The sequence below is a fragment of the Apostichopus japonicus genome, chromosome 15, assembly GCF_037975245.1.
Source record: "Apostichopus japonicus isolate 1M-3 chromosome 15, ASM3797524v1, whole genome shotgun sequence".
NCBI lineage: Eukaryota > Metazoa > Echinodermata > Holothuroidea > Aspidochirotida > Stichopodidae > Apostichopus > Apostichopus japonicus.
In genome coordinates, this window is record NC_092575.1 from 4,978,852 (window position 1) to 4,987,441 (window position 8,590).

Here is an 8,590-nt window from a genome sequence, read left to right on the forward strand (position 1 = left end):
CTTGCCACTATCTTTATTTTCTAAATCTTTTCTTAGATATGGCTCTTGACCCGTTAAACGATTCTTTTATTGCAATTCCACAAGCGGGAATATTAAGGCCTGGGTTAGCAAGCTATTCTCAACAAAATAATTTTCTAATAAAATTATAAAGGTGATAAGAACAACCTCTAAATTGAGATTCGTTAGTTGGTAATGGATGATTTGGTCACGAGAGCATAGTCCGTCGCTATTAGGCAATATCTGTATGTAAAGTATGATCATCCGCGTCTTGAAACGTGTTTAATGAATAATGTTCATACTTTGAAATATATGCCCAACATTACAGAAATACCGTGACAAGGCTTTCCATACGCACACATGATATCAGTCTCCTGTGATTATTTCTTAACTTTTCTGAGAATTATAGATTACTTAACCGACATTTTTGCTGATTTTCATATAGCCTACACTTTCTTAACTTCAAACATCCGAAAACCTAAGCAAACGCATTCCATTGACATATCATCAGTTACTAGCACTGCTTGCCCTGCGTTTATGTAAAGAAGAATAAATGGTGGGTAGGATATGCCAGTGAAAACTTTTATCTATGCTTTAGCGGGCCTTGAAAGTGACGAATTTAGTGTTCAAGTCAATGGAACGAATATATAGAAGTTTTCAACTGACATGTCCTACCCACCACATGATAGCTGATTGCTTGGGCCATCACAGCACGTTTAACCGTTGCCACTATGACAGTTTAGATTTTGAACTAGAAAAGCTGAAAAGTTAGCGTAGTGCTCCCAAACCCCTAAGTCGGGCCCCTGCATAGATCCTATCAGATCAAGGCATTGCGCCAAGGCGCACGCGGGGTGCGCTTAGCACACACTCCTTTAGTAATCATCCCTATTCATTCATTTGTGTCCGCTCCTGCTTTTGTATACTCTTCTACGGTAGAATAACCATGCAAACGCGTAAGAAAAACGCGGTAGGAAGTAAAACGCTGTGAAACTTGGCTTTACATTGTAATCAACTTAATATAATATATTCAGGGTTCTGCCGCTGCCGGTCGGCGCCGGTCGGGCCCGACCAGCACGCTGAATTACCGACCGCCACAATCTGCCTGAGTGACTTTTCCGACCGGCACTTATTTTCTATAGGAACTCCAAAAAACAGCTCCATAGCCGGAGGGTCGAACGTACAGAAACAATCTCTTTGAGACTAGGGGAAATCCAGTTCATAACTGTTCAAAATATCCAACACATCACAGTGTCATACTAAGTAAAAATTACCAGAGTTCCGCATTCCAGACGAATGACTGTTTTCCGTTTCCAACTCCCGATCGTACTTTTGATAGTTTCATTTATATCTATTTTTATCGCGCGAGACACAGGCACTATCCAGCTAGCTAGTACACATACGGCCGTTAACCTTCGTAGCGGGTGAATTTACATCATATTGCATTAGGCACGAGTGACAAGGGCTGCAAAACCTTGCGAACCGTCTGAACCAGGTTCGCGGGAAATCCGCGATGGTCGCGGGAAATCCAGCCCGGCTGGCGGAAAAAAAAAATTAAAAAAATACCGGACGAAAAACTAAAAAAAAACACAAAGGACAAATAAGTACATCTATAAAAAAACAAAAAGTAAAATTTCACAAGAAAAGTTTCAGAAACAAAAGGAAAATGTTCAGAGAGCGTGCTCGCAATTTTAGTCACAATACCAACGAGTAATGATGTGTCCCCAACCCACTTACAATGGCTATTTCGCAAGCTTCAGGGTATACGTGTCACACGGACACCCACGGCCCAGCGCGGGAAGGTTGCTGTAATAAATCAGCCTCGCGGGAAATGTTTTGAACAATATTGCCATTCCACGTTCTTTTATATTTGTATTGTATGTCGGTTAGTAAACGTTTTCTTTCGTATGAATTTGACTTCAGTTCAGTGTTCCCACTAAGGTGCGGGATTCCCTTCAACTGACTCAGTAATCCCGCAAAGAAAACATTTGTCTGCTGGAAATCCCCGCATCGTTTTTTGCATTCGCGATGAGTTTATACTCAATGTACAACTTATTCACTTGACCGTATAGAGAAAAAAAACTGAAAATCAATTGTGTACCAATTGTGTACGGAAAGGTGGTAGGCTACACCTTTCAAATTTTATGAAAGATCGAGCAAAGCACTTTCGAAAAATTCATGCCAAACTTGCATATCGTACTAAATGCAACTAATGTCATGTAAACAAGGCTCTAGTGCATCCATTTATGAATATACCGTAAGACCACATCTGGTGTTAAGCGGGGGGGGGGGGGGGGAGGGGGGAAAGAAAGTATTTTCTAGCATTTCCAAAAATACCGAAAAAATAATATCCTACCATAGTTAAGTGTATAGCAAATAGCCTAACCACCTCGGCGGTTATAACGGATCTCACGTAACTACAAAATCACAACTAATTGTATTTTGCGGAGTTTACGTTTTCTACAAGAACATGCACTGAAAACTTAAATTGGTTCACCGACTAACATAACGTTAGTCCATCTGGTGCCTCTCCCGACTAACATAGCCTTAGTCAGTTGCTATACCGACTAATTTATTCCTTGGTCAGTTGGATTTCTTAGTCGGTCATTTTAGTCCGTCAGTTTAGTCGATCAACAATTTCTTAGTCTGTAAATGTATATTAGTCAGTTACATTAGTTGGTGACATTAGTCGGTCTTTACCGACTAATTTATATGAGCCACCGACTAGTTTATAGCAGGTTTTACATTAGTCAGGATGGTGCCTCTCCCGACTAACCTTTCTTAGTCGGTATCGACTGACTAGTTGCACTGACTAGAATCACTGAAAGAATTAAACCCGACTAGTTTCACTGACTAGCATCACTGAAAGCAAAGAGAGCAGAAGAACACAAATAATGTGTACGTTGGCAGTATTTATTTCTGATAAAACTTCTGATGTCTACAAAGGCTGACTTTCGACAGATAGAGAAGATATCACTGTAAACAAAAATCTGAAAATTTGATTTTATTCCAACAAAGTTAAGACAAGTTAATGGATCAAACATGAATCGCAAAAGTATAGCACTGCACAATAATGCAAAGTTGAATCTTGGGCAAGGGTTCCTCATGACTTTCGTTTTAAAGTGGTACCCCAAATCGACACCAGTTAAGTCTTCACGAACAAAGAGTGTTTCTCTTAACTACAAATGGCCTCCCACTTGTCTTCAGGAAGCCAAAATCTGCACCATTGTTGACCTGTGAACAGAAAATATGATATACATGTAAGCACAGATACAGATATAGCACATGATAACTCACATTATCATAAACATACATTTACATTAAAATTTTATAACATATTGGGAGGTATACATTTAAATCTAGGTCCCTCAAATTATAAGCCAGGAATAGCAGCTTTACCAAATAATTATTAGCTTTGCACAGCATAACACCAAGATATTTTTCAAAGCTTAATAGTTATGTTAATCATGTTAATAATGATCCCAATAGACCGGGAGCCCAGAGGGTTTGGTTAGCTGGGAAGGTAACCAATTGCCTTGTACATCACAATGTTCACAGTGCATTCCTGTATATGAAACCAACGACTGGCACACCGACTGTGGTGGGTGTGGCTGGGAGAGCAATTTTAAAGTCACCTGATAGCTAACCTAGATCAGTTTTCATGGTAACACAAAGTAAGTACAATGTGTCAGGTATGGCCCCAAGAGCAACAAATGGCCATTGCCAGTAATTACTGGTGGTGGGGTACCCCTGCCAGTGATCTATAATTGACCCCTCAAGGCTGACCTAGGTCAGCTCATGAGGAAACCACTTGAAACCTACTGGAAAATTTTGGTTAGGACTTCAGATACAACTGATGGGCATTGCCAGTAATTTTTATTGGTGGGGTACCCCTGCCAGTAGACCCCCAAAATGCCCATCCCCCATTGACCTAGATGAGCTCATGATGTAACCAGTTGAAAACTACTGGAAATGGTATCACTTCATATTTAAGGGATGGGAATTTCCAGTAATTTATATTGGGGGGGGGGGGTACCCCTGCCAGTAGACCCCCAAAATGCCCATTCCCTCATTGACCTAGGTCAGCTCATGAGATAACCAGTTGAAAAATTACTGGAAAATGATAGGTATCACTTCATATGTAAGGGATGGGCATTTCCAGTCATTAACATTAGTGGGGTAACCCTGCCAGTAGACCCCCAAAATGCCCATCCCCCATTGACCTAGATTAGCTCATGAGGTAACCAGTTGAAAACTACTGTAAAATGATTGGAAGGACTCTATATGTAAGGGATGGCCATTTCCAGTAATTTATATTAGTGGGGTACCCCTGCCAGTAGACCCCCAAAATGCCCCCCCCCCTCATTGATCTAGGTCAGCTCATGATTTAACCAGTTGAAAACTACTGGAAAATGATTGACAGGATTCTATATGTAAGGGATGGGCGGACTCTGGCAGTGGTGGCCCACCAATATAAAATACTGGAAATGCCCATCCTTACATATGAAGTGATAACTATCATTTTCCTGTAGGTTTCAACTGGTCAAATCATGAGCTCACCTAGGTCAATGAGGGGATGGGCATATTGGGGGTCTACTGTCAGGGGTACCCCACCAATAAAAATTACTGGCAATGCCCATCCCTTGTATCTGAAGTCCTAACCAACATTTTCCAGTAGGTTTCAAGTGGTTACCTCATGAGCTGACCTAGGTCAGCTGTGAGGGGTCAATCGTTGATCACTGGCAGGGGTACCCCACCACCAATAATTACTGGCGATGGCCATTTGCTGCTCTTGGGGCCATACCAGACACATTGTTCTTACTTTGATATGGTTACCATGAAAACTGATCTAGGTTAGCTATTAGGTGACTTTAAAATTGCTCTCCCAGCCACATCCACCACAGTCGGTTTGCCAGTCGTCAGGTTTCATGTACAGGAATGCATTGTGAACATTGTAATGTACCAGGCAATTGGTTACCCTCCCAGCTAACCAAACCCTCTGGACTCCCGCTCTACAGATCAGTGAAAATTTGACCAAACTTATGAAGCTTGCACGTAAATGATATATTAGACTGTTTTTTTTAAAAACAGGTTATGAAAAGTATCTTTAATATCATTAAACAGTTGGGTACAATAGTTAAACTCACTCTTCCATCTTTTTTCTCTATGGTACTTGTTCCTTTGCTTTTTGGACTCTTGGATAAACTCTTTTGTTCTGCGAAGGGTACCAATATATCATCTTAAAACATGTCTTTAAGCCATATATAACACAGTTCTCCTCTTCTGTTGTTGCCTCCACACTGGTGTCGTACATCACAGGAAACCTCACCCTTGACTTAGATATTTGGCTTTTCAATTCCTGCTGGAAAAAAAGAAACAGCAAAGTATTCATCATTTGAAAAAAAAAATTAAATAAAGTTGTCACCACAAAGTTATGTGAGATTTGCTTCCACTATAGTCTCAAAAAACAATCCCAAAGTTTGAAGCAGACTGTATAAAGCTGAAAATTTGAACGAGAGTGTCATCACCATTGCAACCAGAATCAAATGCTCAGAATACAGAGATAATAAAACATGGGCTAAATCTTTGTTTGTTTTTATGATCTTTAAAAATATTAAATTTTAGAAACAGAAATGCACTGAGCCAACTTATTTATAGGCCTAATCGTTTTTAGTTGTTATTTTGCTTGCTCACATAACAAGCCTGTTTAGACCTAGGCTAGAGGAGAATCAATACTTTGTTACACTAAGTTTGTCTTTCGGTCGTTTTGATTTAGTCTTACTAGTAGTACTAAAGTATATAATGGACCGGCGAAGACTAGAGAATACCCAGAGTTTTAGCAACTGCGTTAAACTGTATCATCTGATCTATTATTTACGTCAATGAGTTTCATTCAATCTAGGATCAAAAAGAGAAAACTAATTAATCTTAACCTTTAAACTTTGCTACTAAACAGATATGCTTGAATTACAAATAAATGTCAAAAACCATCATAATCTACGAATCGATGCATATACATATACATAAACAGAATAATTTGAATTCGCGCAAGTGAACCCTGCACTACATTGGACAGAAAAAAACGTGCAATTATAGACCAAACTAAACATACTAAATTTTCCGTTACTTCTACATAAAATATCAATACAAATACAACAACTTACTCTTTTGGCAGTATACTAAAAGCACATGTTATAATAACTTCAGACTATCAAGCTTTCCTGAGAAAAAACGGTTAATACTTCTTACAGTAAACAAGTCGACCGTGAAGAAATGTCGCAATTGTTTCCTGGGCGTGACCGGAAATTCAATACTAAAAAATGATAAATGAAAAGGTTAAATAGAACTGAAGCGTGCATCCTGACTGCTCGCAACATTATAATACCGTTGACTAGCCAATTTGTTCAGCCTACTGTGACTGTACGTTTGAAGGTCTAGCCTTGCTTATTCAATATCACAAAGCCTACCCATTTAGATTCACATGGGAAATTACAGGAAATCTTTACCAAATGAGTGTAGACTTCAAATAAATTATTGAGACTTATAGTTCCAGCATTTGTTTGGGAATAAATTAGAAGATTATGTGCCACTGTTCAATCTAGCCCAATACACACATAACACATTGTTAATTGGTGTTTAGAATGCACACATTAGTGTTGAGAATGCACTGCAGTACCCAGTAGAAGCCTATAGGTTACTCACTGTCATTGCACTTGTGTATTGCGAAACGCCAGCGTGACAACGGTAGCGTTACACTAACCATAATACAGTACTAGTGCCAGTGGCCTAACAATTAACTTTAATTTTACCTTCAAGTTAAAGGAATAACAGGTAGGCCGATGATGGCAGATAATACCTCCATTCTTCTAAAGACCTTCTTGGGTGATTTACGGTTGAAAGTTGCTTAGAGTGATCGTATGAAACTATGCCAAGTACAGCAAGCTGCCGTTGCCTCTCGGTTTCCAAATTGAAGTGAATCGAATTGGGTTAAACTACATTAGTCCGTCGACACCGACTAAGCTACGATTATGGCGTAAATCGGGTGTCCGTATCGTTCTTAGTCCATGGGTTAAAATACCTTAGTCCGTCGCCACCGACTAAGCTGCGATTATATTTTCCTTAGTCAGTGTAAACTGACTAAGAAGCAGCGATGAAACGAAGATTTTTGCTAGTCCGTGTGCATTGACTAACGTTACAAACTAATTTAACGTTAGTCCGTGGCAATATTGACTAGTTTATTTTTTCAGTGTGGAAACAATATTTAGCATTGAGTTAATCATGCCAAGTGGCCTAAAACATGTGATTACAAGGGTAACTTTCATAAAGATGGCCATAGCAAGGGGCCTTGATATCGTGCTATGCGTGTATGGTATGGACTGTGCCTCGTGTTTCATGGGGTGTGCATGCGGAGGAGTCAGTTGGCTTGAGGTATGTTTTACTTACCTAAATGTAACGGGGATATTTTACCTACTTTTCTTGAACGTCTAAGATATCATTTCGCATAACTTTACCGATCCTTTACTGACTGACCTAATTAATTCTAGAGTGGAACGAAAAAAGTTTACTCCATGAAAAGTTCCCTGGCAACGTGCCAAAAAATGTTAACAAACAGGTGTTAGACAGGGGATGAGCTCACAGTTGTTTGGCAAGGTACCTGGGAAAATTCGCAGCAGATGTACCGTGGTAGTTGGGTAGCGTTAAACACTGCAGTAATAAACGCTGTTCGAAGGTTCACTGCATGATTCGTCTTTATTTGGGAGTGGACTCTCACTCACTGTCCATCTAAAATTATCATCTCAGCCTGAATGATTTATTTAATAGGCACCACCGGCTGGTCTGTACTCTGGTGCACCAGATATTTGTCCTAACTTTTTTCATTAATTATGAAAAATTCCAGACATGAGATCTCATTTCAAAGCTGTCTACATGTGGCTCAGAATACTCGGGAAGGGCCGTTTCCGGCCATCTGGGGGGTTTCCAAAACCCAAAATTTTATTGTACGCTCCTCGCCAACCGACGGTCGCGCTCCGCTTAGATAGTCCTGCCGGCACTCAATCCACCCTGGGCAGAACCCTGTATATTATATATTATTTGGAACAATCAAGATAAAGCTACCAATATTTAAATAAATGACAAAATATATGAATCAAAAGTGTTGTATCCATTGAATTGTACGTTTTTCTGCCAGACATACTTCTCACAACTTATTTGTAGATTCATTGAACATGGAAACAGGGGCGGCGATCTGTTTCAAATATTTGGGGGGGGGGGGGGACATTTGCTTGGATGCAGGCGAATTACTATCAAAGCGGAGCGCCGCCATTGGTTGGCGCGCAGCGTAGAAGAAAATTTCTGGTTTTGATAGCCCCCCAGATCACCGGAAATGGCACTTCTCACGCTTGAAACTGACCAACCAAATGTACACTTTTGCCTGAGAACCAAGTTTTTCCTAATATTTTTTTTTTTCATTCGTAACCTTTTTTGCGAGAGAGTATTCTCGAGCTTAGATGTGGGTCTCAACTCTGAAGGGGGGACAGAATTCCACGCCGTTTCCTTTATCTGTACATATGTCACCATGTCGAATTTACAGTATCCT

General features: G+C 40.0%; 1 long non-coding RNA gene across 2 annotated transcripts; it reads right to left on the reverse strand.

The window, feature by feature from the left end:
• Nucleotides 1-1,025: 1,025 nt before the first annotated feature.
• Nucleotides 1,026-8,064, reverse strand: LOC139981490 (uncharacterized). 2 transcript variants are annotated; one of them, XR_011797866.1, is made up of 4 exons: nucleotides 6,159-8,064; nucleotides 5,142-5,356; nucleotides 2,831-3,228; nucleotides 1,026-2,789 (listed from the first exon to the last, which is right to left on the reverse strand). It is a non-coding gene; the product is annotated as an uncharacterized lncRNA (long non-coding RNA). The 2 variants fall into 2 exon arrangements; XR_011797865.1 differs by having other exon boundaries at nucleotides 1,026-3,228.
• Nucleotides 8,065-8,590: the final 526 nt, after the last annotated feature.